A 19,903-nucleotide genomic window follows, 5' to 3' on the forward strand; every position below is an offset into this window, starting at 1 on the left:
TATAGTGCCTATAATCACCACATACAAGTAGGAGGAAGGAATTAAGTTAATATAGGAGTCTGTCCTTTCCTGTGATGAAGGTGTTAAGGTAAAACTTGTTAAATAAATAGTCTCTTGGCAATTCAAAGTACAATTTTTTTTATTAAAATAGAACAACACACGTGTGGGAGACCGTACTCAGAAAGTCATGTCTCCCTGAACAGAGGATTTCACACATGTTATATGGAAAATCTTGTCATGATAATAAATTTGATCTATGGAACTATTGCTAACATCCAAAAGGAATATAACAAAGGTACATTTCATACATCAGGTCACTACTCTATATCCAATAGAAAATTGCCAAGCTGGAAGAAATTAAGCTTCATACTTGTTGTTTGTATTTTAACCTAATAAGGAATACTTTTCCATTCTACCACGTGCCTGCAAGGAAAAGGAGGACCTCAAGCTAAGGTACTAGAAACTGCGAAAAGTTTCTTTCCAGTACTTTTCCATGACTTCAGGATATTCTTGCAATCACGTGCACTAACCTGTTAACATGCACTTTCATTTAATTTCACTGTTTTTTACCTCTACAAAGGTTTGTATTTGAGGCTAGGCCACTAACATAGGTTTAATTAGTGGACTAGAAGTGTAGAGGTCTGTGTGGGGATATTGGAGCAAAACAACAACAGGTCACCTGTCTTGGCTTGGCTGCATGGTGAAGGTATGTCTGGTGCAGGCAGTGCTTACTCCGGGTGGATGCCAGGACTTACTGTTTTACTAGGCATATATTTATATTAGCTGAATACCTTTGTGGATTTGCGTATACGTTCTGTTACCACATCAGCTAAATGGATTGCTGACACTGCAGTGCATCATAAGAGGGATACCGCACTCCTAAAGTTGCTGTTCTTCAGATGAGACATTAAACCAAAGCTGCATCTGCTTGAGTTGGTGGTGGCTCGACGCCACAGCTCATATCGAAAGAGCAAGGGTCCTTTTTTATTTAGTTACAAAATTTTTTTTTTTTTAGAAAATATTTACATATTTACATAAGTACAAATATATAAATATAAAAGTCTGTTTGCACATATTTATAATTTTCCTTACAATCATACTACATTTTCATCCCTATTAGATTTACACTCCTTTTTCCATAACCACCATCTGATTTTGCTTAATATTGTTGCTAAAATCCATTTACCATTAAACATAATTTCATCTATTGTTTCGTTGTATATAACTCATATAATATAACATAAGAGCTGATGTCAATCTTCAATCATTCCTTACTCATTGGAGTTCGGTTCCGTCCTTGGAACTGACCCGGCCAATACACAAGCTCATGCCAGCCAGAAACTCTCGAGCCAAGTCCTAGCCATAGTGCCCCTCTTCTCCTTCTCTTCAGATTTTGTTTGCCGCATACTTTCAAGATTTGCCAAGCCATCTCTGTCAGCGAAGTGATGGATTTGTTGGTATATTTTCATATCTTCCTTGAATTTACTTGTGCTTTGGACCCTTTCTTATGATTATATGTCTTTCTTCTTATCTGTGACCTTTATTGTTATCCTGCCTGTTTTTTGGTAGTTTAAGTACCATTGTTGGTACGGCCTCTCCCTTACTGTTGTGGCAATCCTGTTACCATAGTTGGTATTTCCTTTACATTTTTTATATATTCCTCTCTCTTATGTGGATTTTCTGCTTGTATCTGACTTTTTTTTATAACTGTTACCGTAAATATGTCAGACAAAAAAGGAACAACCAGATTTAAACAATGTGAGAAGTGTAGGTGGAAAATGCCCAATTCGGACGGATACTTTAATGTGTGCCTACTGCTTTAGAGTTCCCCATCTCCAGACTCAACCTCCTTGTGACTTATGTAAAAATTTTAGTTCTCACACTCTTGCTGAGTGCAAGAACAAACTTATTCTTAAGGACTTGCTAAATAAACCTTTTTCATAGGCCCTTTCTGAGGCGGAGGTCTCACCACCTCCCAGAAAAGATAAGAAAAAAAAAGCCATTCGATTCCGACCTGTCAGACTTCTACGGAACCGAAGCACACTCGGACTTTTTCTGAACTGAAAATGGCAAAATTATCTGCACCGACTATTCCGGCTCCAGTGCCCATGACTAGAGTATCTACACGGTCCACCAAGAGTTTCTCTGAATTAGACATAGTGAGGCTTGTTGATCAACTTTTGGCAGCTAGAGGAATTCCAACCCCGACAAGGACTTCCCTCCCACCTGGAGCCAAAGTTTTCTCTGCACAGTCTCCAACATATCCTCTTTCAACCTCTTCCCAGGCTTTGGAGCCCTCCATTCTGATGTCTACACCGGTACCTACACCTTCGGTTCATGTGATGATTCCCTTCATAGTTCCGGAGCCTGCCCTCTGGACTCTGCTCCATTCAGAGCTGATCCACCCTCAGGACAGTGACTGCTCTGTTGACATTGTGACTCCTAGTTTAGCACCAATTTTTTTCTATGGCGCAGTCTATGGCTCCAGCTGTTCCGGCACTTCCTGGTTCTCTCGATGCTCCTATCCTGGTGGTGGGCTTGTCGGAGCGGGGTGTGACCCAGTTCTGAGGTTGTCCCTCTTGGTTCCAGGCTCCCATCCCTCTTCGAGTGGGCCTACCTTCCATGTAATGGAGAGCTCTTGTTTCCGCAAGCATGCAGTCAGCACCTCCAGTGTTAGTACCTGATCTCTTTCTCTCCTCTAGCATGCAGTTGATGCAGCCCACTATGCAGGCACTTTGAGCACGGGAAGAGCATGAGACCCTGCTCCAAGGCACCTGCTCTTCGGAGTCCTTCTCAGAAGACCCCACTGAGGAGCCACCCCAAAAGAGAACATGCAAAAGGAAGCACATCAATTCTCCCTGAGGAATCCCTCACTGAATATATTTAGATGAGGGAGAAGGGTCCCCACGATCGCCCCTGAATATGTCTCCTTTGGAGACATACTGGAGATCCTAAAACAGAGGGGCGACTGGAAGCCAATCAACCCTTCTACTGAGGACTTCCATGCTCGACCCTCTACTTCCTGGGTGACCCCACCTGCAGATGAACTAATTGAGCTCATTGTACAGCATGCCTGGAAGGACCCTGACAACGTTGAGCCAATTCGCCGGAGGCCTGATGAGATTCTTTCCCCACCAGAAGACCACCCCATTGGTCCAAAGGTTTGACAGTAGACTCCATGGTTGAAGCAGCGGCCAGCAAGAAAGAACTTGTGGAAGAAAGTTTGACTGTCCATCCTCTGAATAGGGAGTCCCAGACGATAGATTGGGAAAGTGGAGGTACGCTTCTGTGACCTTTGCCATATGGTCTCTGAATTACGTTGCACATTTCACACGTCTTCAGAGGGACCTGATTACTGAACTTTCAGCTACTTTGTCAGGGGTATTACCTGACGAGGTGTAGGATAAAGTCACCTCTCAGCTTGCTTACCCTAGAGTCCATTTCTAATTCCTCCATGCGGTTGATCGCCCATACAACTGAGAGGGACAGCTAGAGCAGCTGCTTCAGGCATTGTCATTTGACATCACGCCTGGATGCGCTTATGTGACTTCGCAGACTCCTTCAAGTCCTCCTTCGTCAGTGCTCCTATTGATGAGTCTTCCTTATTTGGCCCTAAAGGTAAGGACACATTAGCCAGGTGTGAGAAAGATGGAAAGACCCTATCTGCCATGGGCATATGTTTTTCAGCTCCTCAACGATCCTACTGCAGGAATCAGAGGGGAGAAAAGATGTGGTTCAAGAAATCCCAAGGACCTTTCCGTGACACACATGGCGAGCAATCCCCCCCGGAGCAGATGAGGGAACTCATCTGGGAGATGCCCCTATCGAGGCGGGGGGGGGGGTGCGAAACTAGAGTTCCAGAGATTTTCTCTGGGCAACCCTATCAGCACTCCTGAAGAGCGGCCCAATTGCTTTTCTCTGGACGTAGTTGGGGGACGTTTTTCTGTGCACCACTTGGTTGCCCATCAATAACTTCAGACTTTTGGGTGCAGGGGATTATGACCAGAGATACCATATTCCCTTCGACCTTTATCCCAAGCCTCTAAGGTGAATCCCCGGCATCCCACCCAGTCAGGGAGATGCAGCAGCACTAGAAGTTTAATAGCTGCTAGAAAAAAAAAAGAGTCATCCAAATGGTCCCACCAGAATAAATAGGATCCGTTTTTTACTTGAGATTCTTTTTAGTGCCAAAAAAAACAGGGGACTGGAGACCAATTTTGGATCTCAGTATTCTAAACAAGTTTGTCAGACAAGAAAAATTCCGGATGGTCACGGTTCAGTCCATTCTCCCATTCCTGGAGAAGGATGACTTGATGTGCTCTGTAGATCTTCAGGATGCGTATTACCACATAAAAATGGACAAACGGTCCAGAAGATACCTCCGCTTCCGGCTGGGAGCCAATCGTTACCAGTTTCGAGTACTGCCTTTTGGTCTCTCCACAGCCCCCACAGTGTTCACCAAATGCATGGCATTAGTAGTAACTCACCTCAGACTACAAGGATACCGTGTGTTTCCATACCTAGATGATTGGCTCCTCACCGCTCCATCCAGGAGTCTACTGCTTTAAGCCATATCATGCACTCACAGCCTGGTAGAAAGACTAGGAATCTCTATAAACTTAGGAAAATCTAACCTGGTTCCAACTCAAACCTTAGAGTTCATTGGGGCAACATTCGACACAGTCTCTTGACGAGTTGCCCTGCCTCTTCACAGGCTGCTAAAACTGAGAGCTCAACTTGAAATAATACATCTGAAGTAGGAGATTCATTTGTCTGCAACCTGTGGGTTATGGATCCGATATCGGATCCGAACCGGCATGGTTTACCAGCTATGGATCCAAGCTCTCAGCTCCTCCCCTCACCCATAATGCCCTGCTCTACCCTCATGACCTCAGATCTCGTTTGCCGCGCATGGTGACCGGATTGTTTTTCAAGCTCTCCAGCTAAGTGCTAGTTTCAGTATCTAAATTGTAAAATTTAAGATTTTTTTTTGGTTATTTGTGTGAAAGTATAGGTTTCCCCTTTGGTATATTTACTTTTTTTAGTGTTTAATCTAAAAGTTATATCCCTCCCCTCGCTGTTAGCGTAGTGTGTGTGTGTTGGGCCTGTGAGTGATTTTGTGTTTCTTTAGTTACTTTTTTAGTTATAGTAACTACTGTTGTAGATTGGGATGTCTGAGCAACCCAAGTCTATTTTTTCTAAATGCTCCGAGTGTGGCCATAAGCTTTCCCCAGCTGATGGCCACACTCGGTGTGTTAGATGCCTGGGGGTTGAACACCTCACATCTGGATGTTCCATTTGTGCAGGGTTCAACCCCAGGGCATTGAAGGAGCGGAGGACCAAGCTTGTTTTGGTGGGCCTTTTACCGCCGTACTCGGCTCCGACCTCCGCTCCTTCGGGAGTAACCGTACCCACGGTAATTCCTTCTGCGGCTCCCCCTCCTCCTCCTGGGACTCAACCTCCCGTTTCTGGTTCGGAGGAGAGGGATGCTAAGAAAAGGGACCGGAGGGAGAAGCACCATAAGCGGCGGGCCGAGACCTCTGTTTCGGCCCCGCCAGCCAAGCGGGCTTCTCCCCTGGCTCCATTGTCGGCTCGGTCTCCTCCTCCTCGGCTCCGGTCTCCGGTGTGTTTTTCACCGGTACCTGAGGAGGAGGAGACCCGATCTCCGTCGAGGCTATCGAGGAGGCACTCCAGGCCTACCTCGGTAGCCTCGTCGAGATCTACATATAGCCTTTCGGATGCTGATCTGGACCGGATGATGAGAAGATTCATCCAGGCCCAGATGCAGATGGGAGTGCTCTTGCCTCCCCCCCCCTCTGGGGGGGAGCTCAACACCCTTTTTCAAACCGATTGCTCCTTCTCCGACCCGCTACCCGGGTTCGGAGCAGTTGGAGCCGAGCAGCTTCGGAGCCGGGGGTGGGTCGGCGCCGATAGTACTTTGTACTTCGGATCGGATCCGACCTCTCGGAGCCTGGATCCGAGCCTCGGATCCGGGGGGATCAGGGCTCCTTCGGCGCCGTCTGTGTCGGAGCGCACTGTCCCTTTGGATCCGAGCGCTCTGATCTCTTCTAACACATCCAGTGTCTCACCCAATTCTCATAAGTCGATGCAACCAGGATTTGAGTTGGTGGATGATGCCAGAGGAGGAGTTATGGACTCAACTTTTTTCACCCCCAACCCAAAGCCACAGTGACCACGTATGCTTCCCTGATGGGGTGAGGGGGGCATTTTCAAGGAAGGATTGTCCAAGGCACTTGGTCCCCCATAGAGGCTGAATTGCATATCAGTGTCCTAGAACTGAGGGCGGTACTCTTAACGTTGCAAGCATTCCAAACAACCCTACCATCCGGGACAATTGTCATCCAGTCAGACAATATGCTAGTAGTCTGGTACATCAACAAGCAAGGTGGAACCAGATCCTTTCCCTTATGCCGGGAAGCCCTAAGAATGTGGCAATGGGTGATAGCTTCCAACGGCTTTCTATTAGGAATGTACATTCCTGGGAATTTCTCTCTGATTGCAGACAAACTGAGCAGAAACATTCTGATGTTTCACGAGTGGTCTCTCAACCCTGTAGTAGCGACTCAAATTTTTTGTCGTTTGGGCCAGCCTTGCTGTGACCTATTTGCCTCCCCCTTCAGCCACAAATGCAGCAGCTTCTTTGCCCTAATTCCCACACAGGGGAGTCTCCAAGAGATGCTCTGATTCACGATTGGTCCCTGGGTCTACTATATGCCTTTCCACCCATTCCACAGTTCCTGAAGAAAGTGCAGCGGCTGAGAAGCAGAGTCATCCTCATTGCTCCTTGTTGGCCCCTCCAAGTTCGGTTCCCCTTCCATTGGCCTCATTTGGTTCATCGCCCGTGGACCCTGGACCCATTCCCAGGACTCCTATCTCACCCACAGGGGCTGGTTCATCCCAGCCTTCACAGCCTCAAGCTGACAGCTTTGGTATCTCCACTTCCGTTCATTGCCAGGCAAATACACTTATCTTCCCCAGTCCGAAAAATTCTTCTGGCTTCCCATAAACCCTCCACCAGAAAAATTTATCACAGTAAGTGGGTCAGATTTACAATTTGGGCTAAGGAACAAGGACTAGACCCCTTTTCAATGCCGGTCCATAAAGTTTTAGAATACCTGTTGACCCTACTTCTTGCAGGAGCCTTAGCCTCTATTATTACCCTCCAACTGGCGGCTGCCGCCATTTTCCATAATGGTTTCAACAGTCCCTCATTAATGTCTCATCGTCTTTGCAAAATCTTCATGAAAGTAATCATACACCTCAAACCACCTATTGGAACCCCAACTAAACCATGGAATTTGACTTTAGTCCTACAAGATTTGACCTGCTCACCCTTTGAACCTTCCGTCTCATGTGCCATCGTTTTTATCTTGGAAAACGTTATTCCTAGTGGCTATCACCACAGCCAGGAGGGGATCAGAACTGCAGGCCTTATGTGTCACCCGACCTTACTTGATTTTCCACAAAGAAAGAGTATCACTTCGTACTAACCCTTCCTTTTTGCCCAAAGTTATCTCAAATTCAAGTCTCAACCAGTCCATTGATTTGAGGTGAATACCAGTTACACATGTTGGATGAACATAGACAGCTTCGTTTTTACTTGGACAGAACTAAACCCTTCAGAAAGTCGGACCAACTGTTCATAGCCTTTTCAGGTTCCAGGTTGGGGAAAGTTGTCTCCAAAGTCACCTTGTCAAAATGGTTAAGAGATTGCATTACCTTTGTCTATCAACAGAACAAATTATCTTTGCCTTCTAGAATCAAGGCTCATTCCACCAGATCAGTGACCACATCAGTGGCATTTCATTCTAGAGCCTCTATGGATGACATTTGTGCAACGGCCACTTGGGCAACCCCCCATACCTTTATCACTCATTACAAATTGGATATGGCCTCCAGGGGAAGAGAATCTTTTGGCTTAGTGGTGCTCAGGAATATTCTTCCATAGGGTCACCCAAGACGCAAGTAGCTGTGGACTCAGTCCGATGAGTAAGGAACGAATGAAGATTTACATCATCAAATAAAGAAGTTATGTCTTACCATAATGTTCCATCTGTGTTGTAGATCTTCATTCTTTATGTCCCACCCTCCACCCCCTGGAATAATGACTCCTGGTGGATCATTTGATCCTGTCTGCCTGATAAGGTATTTGCTCAGCTAGAGGGCCTCCATTGTCTCAACTATCTCAATTATCTCCACTGTCTTGGTGAAGACTGCCAGCCTAGCCAGATAGAATTTTGTAGATAATTCTGTCATTTGTAAATATGAATATAAGCCACAGGCTTGTTCTCTTACATGGGAAAAAATTGTGTTAAATGTGGAACTGCAAAAATGTAATAGTGCACTCTGCTGTAACAAAGCTGGTAAGTCAATTCTTTGATGTGACAACTCTGAGCCGAAATGTCTAGATAAAGGCATTCTGCCTATTGTTTTGAGGCCAGAGTTAATGGCTAGAATTTGCATGCATAATTTCTTTCATTGTTCTGGCTTCCTGACCAGCTGCAAGATCAAGGGCTATTAACCTCTGAGAATCTGTTAGCGTGGGAACCAGAAAGAAATTATGTAATATGAAATGAATCAGTGGTACTGTGTTATCAATTTAAGGACAGAAAGAATGAAAGCATTAGAGCATTTGTCTAGTGAACATCCAACTCACCAGATCTCTGTTTGTGTCTGTATGTAAGTAGGATTTTAGAACTGTGTTTTCTCTTAGAAATAGCTAGGAATTAGGAAGATTAGACTTGTGTTTTTCTGTGCTGATGTCAGAACTTTTCTACTGCATTATTTTAAGTATTTCTCTGTGATCTCTGAACTGTTGACTAGCACTGTGTAGTAAGAAGTATTGTCTTGTGTTTTTATTATTATTTATTATTAAATATTTTTTAAATTTTCAACTGTGGCTGTTTTGTGTAAAGATAATTTAAGCTGTAGGAGTGCATTGCACGTGTATAGTGATACTGTACCAAGTCCCTCCAAATAAGTCTTGACTGTTCAGTCCCACTTACCATTTGGATAATAATATTGCACAGTATAATCGGACACCCTTTCATAAGGGCCTTTGAGTAGCTGATAAATATTAGCTGGGTGGTGGCAGTGATTTCTACCATATAGTCTGGGTAAAAGGGCACAGCTGGAGAACCTGGGCCAGCCTTCCCCAGGAGTGTCTGTGTGGTTTATAAACTCTTATGTCAAAGTGTGTGTGTGTGTGTGTGTGTGTGTGTGTCAGCTACTTGGGCAGGGATACGAAGCACTGGTTGGACAAAGAGGGTGCTGGAGGTTTTAGCTTGCCCACTAGGCTGAGATCTGGACCCTATAGCTGTGCCAGTGGGGAGTCTTATTGGGGACCTGGAAGTGAAAGGGAAAAAACAGCTTCAGACTGTGTGTGATATCTGTGTGCTCTTATGGGAAATTGTACTTTTTAGTGTGTTTATTTATTATCCTTTCCCTATATGGACATCCCTCACTGGTGTTAGTGGTGATGATCGAGGGGCCTTTGTTTGCTGGGCCAGTCATGCATCACATATTAATTGTTTGGTAGTGGTAGGATATCCACACCACATATTAATTGGTTGGCAAATACTATTAGCTTGTAGTGGTGTGAGTAGAGTGAATTCCTGTAGCTTGTGTGCAGTGATCACTGAAGTTGTTTTGTACTCTAAATCAGCCACACAGTAAATTCTCAGAGTTCAGATCACAGTTGTTTTGTTTCTTTTGTTAGCTTAGTCAGGGAGAGTAGGCAGCATGTCAACAGAGGAGTACAGAAAGCTGACAAGGAGCCAGCTGGCTGAGATGTGCCAGTGTAGGGGACTGGTACATGGAAACCTAGGGCAGACATGATTGCAGCTTTGGTCACAGCTGCATCAGAAAACAGCAACCAGGAGGACAGTCAGACTGGCAGTGGAGATGTACCACCCTCAGAGAATGGACAGCTCAACCTTTCTGCAGAGGACTTAGAAATCCATCTGGAGCTAAAGAAACTTGAGTTGGAGGCTAGGCGTTTGGAAATAGAAGCAGCTGAGAGACTGAGACATCTGCATGCTGAGGAGAATGCGAAACTGCTACACCTGGAAGCTGAGAAAAAGGAGAGACAGAGGCAGCATGAAAAGGAGATGCTGACTCTTCGCCAGAGTCATGGAGGTAATGGAGAAGGGAGTAACTGGACCCCAGAAGCACAAAAGGTCAGTAAATTTCTTCCGCAAAACTCATTAACCCCGAGTACCTTCTCAGGGCGCCTTTGTGCTTACGCCCGAGTGCTCTCAGAAGCATGAAAAGGTGTGCTGTTCCACCCGAGTGCCTTCCACAAGCGCCGTTAACTTTGTAGTAAAGTTTTAGCTGCACTCTTACAAATTAAGTTGAAAAAGTACCTGAACTTTGTCAGGTACCTTCTCAACTTAATTGTCAGTGTGGATTAACATTGTTTATATTTAAAATTTACGAGAAAATCTGCTTGCCATACACTGTGTATCTGCTTGTGATCACAGCAAGCCAATTCTATGTGTGTTGCAGGAAGCGAGTGGTGGCAGCCAGTCAGATTCTTGCAATCCAAGCCGCCACTTGCGTAACACCTCCACCCCCGACCTAAGTTTTCTTTGTTCTGTTACAATAAATAGAGCGTCCTCCAGTAGCAATTCCCTTTTTGTCATCTGCTTTATTGCTACTGGATTCTTCTGTCTACTGTAACAGAACATTTCTGTGCACCGTTTCGGGAGACCACTGGTAATTCACCCCCTAACCGAGATTACATCCGTGAGAAACCCTGAAAGGCAAGTGCCGTACAACTGCAAGGGAGATCTTCCTTCTGTTAAGGTAAGTGCTCAGCTGGTCTCGTAGTTCGTAAACTTAACCAAAGTCCTAGCTGTGAACCACTTTTGCTGAACATTGTCTATCAAAAGAACACTGTTAAAGATCACGACAAAATGCGGATAAATGTCTGGGAACATAGGAGTAGGCAGCCACACACTATGTGAAAAATGATGTGTCAGTTATTTTCTATAGGGTAAGGTTTTTTTCTTGCCCAGCTAATGGGCACTATTATGTCCCAGAGTTTATGATTGTTGTACTCTGTACAAGTACGGTTTTAAATACATTTTGTTGAATATTGATATCTCTTGCGTCTGTACTACAACACTACTGTAGTAATATATTTTAAAGCAGACAAATAATTACATAAAGGATGAAACAAAATAAAAAGAAGCAAACGAGTCAACAAAGAAAGTGGCAAATACTTTTGTTATTGACTAGTTTAAAAAAATGTCTGCAATGAGTATTTGCTTTTCATATTTAGAATATAGAGCATGAGTCAAATGACAGGGACAAGGAAGCAATTTAAGATCTGTGCAGACTCTTTGTGCAAATCTAAAATTTCTGGGTGTAGACTTGTAGCTAAAATCTGTGTAGTGAGAGTACTTTTGTCACTTAGCTAATTCTGTAAGCATCATTATTATATACAACACACACAGCCCACATTATAGTCGAACTTCATGAAAAATGTAGGTGCAGCACACACAGACATAGTATAAACACTGCTCAGCTGTCTCTGCAGGATAAGAATTCCATACTGAAGGAGAGATTAGAAAGAGACGACAGTCCCATATTGGGGGAGAACACTGGCCTGTCACTGGTATAGCTGCACCTTGTGCATTGCGAATTATTGCAGCTTAGTATTATTAGACGCTGTGGCGACCCCTAACGGGAAAAGCCGAAAGAGAATGATGAGTATTATTAGACACAGGACAGGAAATGGCACGTATATTTAATGACAGCACTGTTGGGTAACTCGTCTCGTTTTAAATGTCACATCATTCAAGTTGGGTAACTCGTCTCATTTTAAATGTGTCACATCATTCAAGTTGGGTAACTCGTCTCGTTTTAAATGTCACATCATTCAAGTTGGGTAACTCGTCTCGTTTTAAATGTCACATCATTCAAGTTGGGTAACTCGTCTCATTTTAAATGTGTCACATCATTCAAGTTGGGTAACTCGTCTCATTTTAAATGTGTCACATCATTCAAGTTGGGTAACTCGTCTCGTTTTAAATGTCACATCATTCAAGTTGGGTAACTCGTCTCGTTTTAAATGTGTCACATCATTCAAGTTGAGTAACTCGTCTCATTTTAAATGTGTCACATCATTCAAGTTGGGTAACTCGTCTCATTTTAAATGTCACATCATTCAAGTTGGGTAACTCGTCTCATTTTAAATGCGTCACATCATTCAAGTTGGGTAACTCGTCTCGTTTTAAATGTCACATCATTCAAACGCATCGTCTGTATTGTAAGTAGAGAGTATATATTTAATGGTGCTAAAGCATCAGCTAATGTCCTAAGCATCTTCTGAAATTGAAGTGAAACAGCTGATTTGTTTCAGCATAGGTGCCATTGCCCTAGTCAGTGAGCACACCCCAATTATCTTCATTTCAGCTCGGAGAGAATGACTGATGCCAGCTGGCATAAAATTGTTGTCAGTTTTGTTTAGCCTGTCAACTCCCTTACTTCAAACTAGCCGCCCAGCCTCCCACTGGTGACGTAGTGCTTCCTAGTAACAGCGTCATTTACAACAAGCTCCGTGCAGTCCTTCTCAGCATCACTTTACAAGGTGGGCTGATACTGCCTGGCAGCTGAACCACTCGTCCACGTATTAATTCATATCTCTCTCAGTCCCATGGGAAATGTAGCTGTGGAAACAGATACTGCGACAGGAGAGCTTAAAAACACTATATTTATTTTTTTGTAATTTTTTTTTTAATAAATGAATAAAAATAATAAAACATCGAAGATGGCAATCCATAAATCTGTATTTGATATTTACTCCTACAGAATTAAATAGGTTTATGAATTCATTTGTTTAAATATATCCCATCCACTTTAAACATCAGTGAAATAATTAGAGAGCAAACTCGTATTTGGATTGTATTTATTAGTTTATTGCTTTACTGGTTGCATCTTGACAAAAGTGCACTTTTCGTCTGTACAAAATGGAACATTTCAGCACATACAAATTACAATCAAATTACAGTCAGTTCAAGTATTATGCAACAATCAAATGTAACATTAATGTAGTGTACCTACGAAAGAAATGAGCTAAGCTCAATCAGACCATGCATGCGTGCAGCACCAGTCACTTATTGTGGAGCTTAGCATTGACACTAAACTTCTTAACACAACAATGAAGAACAAAGCCAAAAGTAATTGGGGGGGGGGATCAAAGGTAAAAAATCAGGGGAAAGATTTTCAATATAACTCTTAAGCAGCGTAGAAATGAATGATTGAAGTTTAAGTATCAATCTAATTTTTTTTCTGGGAATCTTATAAGTTAAAGGCCGTAAACTTTGACCCCACTGTGGTATGATGGATACCTATCAGCTTCAAGGCCAGAATGTACATTTTCCATGTAGGTGATGTCTATTCAAACAGACAATTTGATCAGGGGTGGCTTCAGGGATCTGTGCTTGGTCCTGTCCTGTTCAGCATTTATTTCTCTAACTTCTAAACTTAATCAGCTTTTAAAAGGGAATATTATTTATGGCTAGTGACTGGAACTTGATATGTAATAGTGAGGATGCTTTAAGGGCCCTATAAGGGAAAATACATAGTAGATATTTGAAGTAATGTAGGATAATATTTGGTATGGAAGATGTGCATCTAATAATAGGTACTCGGATGGGATTTACATATTTTTTTCCAAGGTAGAATAACTGGGCTAGGCTGGATAGAAATTATATTTCAAGGGAGCATGTGTATTTAAATGAAAGCTTTGACATACATGTTTAACTATTTCAGCTCACACTACAATAAAAACTAAGGTAAAGATGCAAGGTAATGAAGTAAAAATGAAAGAATGGTGCTTTGCTATTTACCTGTAGGAGAGGAATTTAAGGAAATGGTAGTGAAAATTATTCAAGAGTTATTATGGAAGATAGCAATTTCTTTAGAAGGGTTACAGGATACGTAACCATAGTATTTGTTACTCCAACTGCCTTTACTTTATTTTCTGATACTGGTATTTGACTATCTGAAGTAATATTTAGCATTGACCTAGTAGCTCCAGTGTCCACCAGAAATTGGGTTTTCTTTGAACTTATTTTCATCTTAAAGTAGGGCCCATTTTGATCTATTGGCAGTAGAGGGTTAAGGTTCACTTCTGTGTTATTTTTTTGACCTAGTCAATATGGAGCTTCTTGACTCCTTCCAGTCTGAGGAGGTGGTGAAGGAAAAACTGCATTATTATAATTTGGTTGCCACTCAGTCCAAGTGTCTTGGACTCTTTGCATTTGCCTGTGTGGGCACTCCCCTCTCCAATGTCCTGCTTTTCCACAATTAAAGCAAGATGTGTTAGATGAAGCTGGAGGGGCACTGCCAGCTCGTTGTTGCCAACCAGCTGCACCTTGTTCCCCTCGACCAGCACTTTTGCTAAATCCTCTAGCAATTCCTCTACTCCTATCCCTGCTTCTACCTCGACCCCTTGGGTTTTCCAGCTGCCTAATTTGTAAAATGAACAGCTTATCCTCTGTATCTTTCCTTCGTTTTTCCTGATACTCTGTACAGTGATGTGCAGCCCTTAATAAAGACTCTAAGTCCTTTCCTTGCCAGTCCCTGAGCACTTACTTTATTTGATTTTGTACAGGGGCTTGCAGACCCTGCACAAAGGCTGCTGCGATAGCTGACTTAGCTTGTTATTCTAGGTCTGGTATTCCTGAATGTCTAGGAAATACTGATTTAAGGTGACTCAAATAATCTGCAGGGGCTTCCCCTTTATTTTGTTTACAGGCCTGTATTATAGACCAGTCAGTCTTAATTTGACACACATCTGTAATCTTGTTTAACAATGCTGTTCGTTTAGCTGTTAATGCATTCCCTATGACAGTGAAATCTGTTATTTCAGCCTTTTCCAGTAACTGCTTTCTTATTTTTCATCTGAAGTAACTACCCTCAGCAGTTGATTTAAATCTGTCAGAGTAGGATTGTAACATGCTATTATAGGTTTTAATTCTTCCTTGAATTTTAATGGATCGTCTCTAATATTTGGAAAATTTTTAGACATAGTATGCAAATCAGCAGGGGTCCATGGATGATGAACAAGTTCCCTATTGTTAACCCCCAAAATTTCCTTGAGAGGTGCCAATAGATCCCCTCCAGAGGTTGTAATCTTTTGTTGTACCCTGTCATGTGAGCGCGTATGGTGAGATGCAGGAGTGTCAAACACTCATGCCCCTGTTGGGGAAGTAGAAGCTATCTGAGAAGGATAGGAAGAAGAACCCCCTCGACTGCAGATGTCTGTTCAGAAGATGTAGATTGAACAGGGGAACCAGTCTGAGATGTGCCAGTATCACGTGAACTGGGTGTCCAATGGACAGTAGACCGAAAGGTAGGGGTCTGAGAAACAACAGAGTCTTGTACAGGAGGTACCCTTACTGGTGCATATGGGGGTGGGGGTGCAGTAGCTACTGGAGGATTATCATCCTCTTCAGAAGTTTCTGCTTTTTGGCCATCCTCAGTTTGTTCCAAACCTGCTAAGACAGGATAAAGGGATCCATTTTTACTGGTCTGTACTGCCTTTTTAGCCTCTCTTACTTGTAACAATGTCTTAACATCCTGAAACCCCCTTAATGCCGACTCCTTCCCCCTTTAAGTGCTTCCCTGTACCAGGACTAAAATGCTGTCATTTGTTCCCCACTGACTTTGCTTTTCTTTTCTTCCAAAATGCCTCTCAGTGTCAGCAGTTTAGTCTTGTAAGTTCCATTTAATGGAAGTACCCCCCCCCAGCACAATTCGTAGTCGTACAGATATTTACAACTTTCCTCCTGTAATTAAAATACATAAAATATGCAGGCGTTCCCTGTTCAGGGATTTGATCTCTCTGCTTATCTTTGCTCCCGTTCTTATTTTATAAGTCAGTAATAAAAATGTTAGGCTTACCTTACAACTCCTGGATCCTGACACTTCAAAGACAGAAAATAACTAGCAATCCACACACCATACAGGGACGGAAGGGTAGGAAGTCTGTCACCGTGCAGCAACAGAGGAGAGGTTTCGATCAGCCTTTTCCTACAGCACCCCCTTGCTTTCGTCTCTGCGCGAGCTCAAAAATTACAGCTCCAGCATTGCGGTCGGGATAACGGGGCGGATAGGTACTGTGTCCAGAACTGACCACTCTTTCGGACCTCTGAGGGCACTTTCACACAATCACACTGTTAAGTCCCAGCATGCTTTGGGATGATGAATTTATTTTAGCAATGCATACCTCTACGTCCTATGATGCAGTAGGCTCATGAATTTGTTTTAACAGTATATAGTCTACGTCCCATTCATGCTATAGGCTCATGAACTTGTTGTATAGTCTACATCCCAATCATGCTATAGGCTCATGAACTTGTTGTATAGTCTACATCCCAATCATGCGGTGGGCTCTTGAACTTGTTTTAATTTTACAGTCTACGTCCCAATCATGCGGTGGGCTAATGAACTTGTTTTAACAGTATATAGTGTACATCCCAATCATGCTATGGGCTCATGAACTTGTATAGTCTACGTCCCACTCATGCGGTGGGCTCATGACCTTGTTTTAACTATCTTTAACTTTTAACTTTTCTTTTCTTTCTGTCATACATTCATACATTGATAGAATAAAAACATCTCTTTTCAATCCTGAGGGTATAGCCCTCAACACAAGGCACCTCCTTTTGTTAATTTGTCTTTTACTGTATGTGCACATACATTTACTATACTCATTTACTGTGGGGTCGTCCTACTATTACTTGTATACCTTACAACCACTCAGTCAAACAAAAACACAGTCCTGCAGTTATGCTACAAACACAGTCCTGCAGTTATGCTACAGACACAGTCCTGCAGTTATGCTACAGACACAGTCCTGCAGTTGTACTACAGACACAGTCCTGCAGTTGTACTACAGACACAGTCATGCAGTTGTACTACAGACACAGTCATGCAGTTGTACTACAGACACAGTCATGCAGTTGTACTACAGACACAGTCATGCAGTTGTACTACAGACACAGTCATGCACTTATACTACAGACACAGTCATGCACTTATACTACAAACACAGTCATGCACTTATACTACAGACACAGTCATGCACTTATACTACAGACACAGTCATACAGTCATGCAGTTATACTACAGACACAGTAATGCAGTTATACTACAGACACAGTCATGCAGTTATACTACAGACACAGTCATGCAGTTATACTACAGACGCAGTCATGCAGTTATACTACAGACGCAGTCATGCAGTTGTACTACAGACGCAGTCATGCAGTTGTACTACAGACGCAGTCATGAAGTCGTACTACAGGCGCAGACATGTAGTCGTACTACAGGCGCAGTCATGTAGTCGTACTACAGGCGCAGTCATGTAGTCGTACTACAGGCGCAGTCATGTAGTCGTACTACAGGCGCAGTCATGTAGTCGTACTACAGGCGCAGTCATGTAGTCGTACTACAGGCGCAGTCATGTAGTCATACTACAGGCGCAGTCATGTAGTCGTACTACAGGCGCAGTCATGTAGTCGTACTACAGGCGCAGTCATGTAGTTATACTCCAGGCGCAGTCATGCACTTGTACTGCAGACGCCGTCATGAAGTTATACTGCAGACGCCGTCATGAAGTTATACTGCAGACGCAGTCATGAAGTTATACTGCAGATGCAGTCATGCACTTATACTACAGACACCGTCATGAAGTTATACTACCGACACAGTCATGCACTTGTACTACAGACACAGTCATGCACTTACATTTGCTAAAGTTGTCTTAAAAGAAGAAAAATAAAAACACAGACCAACCCTTTTCCCCTTACAAAACACTTTCCAATTCAAGGCTAGTATGTTTGCACACCCTGAATAGCTGCACATCTGAGTCTGATTATTCCATGTAAAGCAGTGTGGAATTCACAGAAAATCTGTGATGGGCCCTTTTCCAGAACTGCAATGCAGCAGTACCAAAGTTCAGATCCAGAGAACAGCACCAAATTGTTATAGTCATAAATAAATAACATTAAGAATTTACCTTATATGCATTTAGTCAGGAACAACACTTCAGGATGTGCAAACAGAAATTTTATTTTTACAGAGCTGGGAGTCAAGTCTTCACAGCTCTTGATGAAGCATTCTCCCTTTACATACAAAAACTGTAGTTTTATACATTTTCTTATCAAACTGCTCATGCAGTTTCATGATGTTATCATGACTATCTTCTTCTTTCAGCTGCTCCCATTAGGGTTCGCCACAGCAGATCATCTGTTTCCATTTCTTCCTGTCCTCTGCATCTTGCTCTGTCACAACAACCACCTGCATGTCCTCTCTCACCACATCCATAAACCTTATCTTAGGCCTTCCTCTTTTCCTGTTACCTGGCAGCTTCATCCTTAACATCTTTTTCCCAATATACTCTGCATCCTTCCTCAGCACATGTCCAAACCAACGTAATCTTGCCTGTCTGGCTTTGTTTCCAAACCTTCCAACGTGGGCTGACCCTCTAATATACTTATTCTTAATTCTGTCCACCCTCATCACACCCAGTGCAAATCTTAACATCTTTAGCTCTGCCACATCCAGCAATGACTCCGGCCTTTTTGTCAATGCCACTGTCTCCAACCCACATAACATAGCTGGTCTCACTACCCTCTTGTAGACCTTCCCTTTCACTCTTACTGGTACTAGTCTGTCACATCACTCCTGACCCACTTTTCCACCCACTCCATCCTGCCTGTACTCTCTTCTTCACCTCTCTTCCACACTCACCATTACTCTGAACCATTGATCCCAAGTATTTAAACTCATTCACCTTTGCCACCTCTACTCCCTGCATCCTCACCATTACTCTATCCTCCCACTCATTCACACACACATATTCTGTCTTAGTCCTACTGACCCTCATTCCTCTTCTCTCTAGAACACATCTCCACCTCTCCAGGGTTTCCTCCACCTGTTCCCTACTCTCACTACAGATCACAATGTCATCTGCAAACATCATAGCCCACGGGGCTCCTGTCTGATCTCGTCTGTCAACCTGTCCATCACCATTGCAAATAAGAAATGACTGTGTCCTATAGAAAACTTTGCAAATGTCCTCATCCCTTGTGAGTTTCGTCACAGACTTCATGTGAACACCTTCCTATACATGATTCACCTGCTTCCAAGGGGTCTTGTTTCTGACCTTGGATGTTTCAAACCTGCCCTAGCAACAACACACTACTAGCCTGGAGGAGTCAGGCTAAAAAAATCCTTTTTGTAATAACTACATGCCTCACTTCATGCAATACGTACTATTCTCTCTTGTTACATACTAAAAGAATGCAGTTTGAAATGAACAGTAATACTGTGGCTTATGAAGCTGTATTTTTTCCCAGCCCTGCAGACAAACTTTATTTGCTTTTTTAACAATCATATTATAGCATCATTAATGCACTGAAATTAATATACATTTTTAATAAGCTGGTCTTGTCCCATAACACTGTGCAGGTTCGCCCACCTTCTGACACTGTCATGGCTTCACGAGCAAGAGAATGACAAGTGAGAGTGTGGGTATGTGGCCATTCCTACATTCACTGGGCTGCCAGCCATGCCTCCGTAAATGAAAACCACTACAACTTGAGCTTCCCCACATCCAGTGTGAAGATATACTGGATTGCAAGAAGAGGTATGCATTGGAGCGGAGTACTGCAGTGGTTGGAAGAGAAGTGATGTTCTTCATGTTTCACTGTTGGGTTATATGCCTGCAGGTAGTCCTCAATTGACCCAAATACCAGATACTTAGTATTTCTGCATTGGTTGCTGTTGCTCCAAGACTGACGCCAGGTCATCAGGGATATAAAAACAGGCAGCCAAAGCCATTACATCAGTCTTTCTTGCCGAG

General features: G+C 43.2%; 1 protein-coding gene across 2 annotated transcripts in view; it reads left to right on the plus strand.

Moving 5' to 3' along the window:
- Nucleotides 1-19,903, plus strand: part of BAP1 (BRCA1 associated protein 1) — a 1,282,715-nt gene that overhangs the window by 389,879 nt on the left and 872,933 nt on the right. The gene's annotated exons all lie outside the window — the stretch shown is intronic.

The sequence above is a fragment of the Protopterus annectens genome, chromosome 7.part1 (genome assembly GCF_019279795.1).
Source record: "Protopterus annectens isolate FY-2018-M chromosome 7.part1, PAN1.0, whole genome shotgun sequence".
Lineage (NCBI taxonomy): Eukaryota > Metazoa > Chordata > Ceratodontiformes > Protopteridae > Protopterus > Protopterus annectens.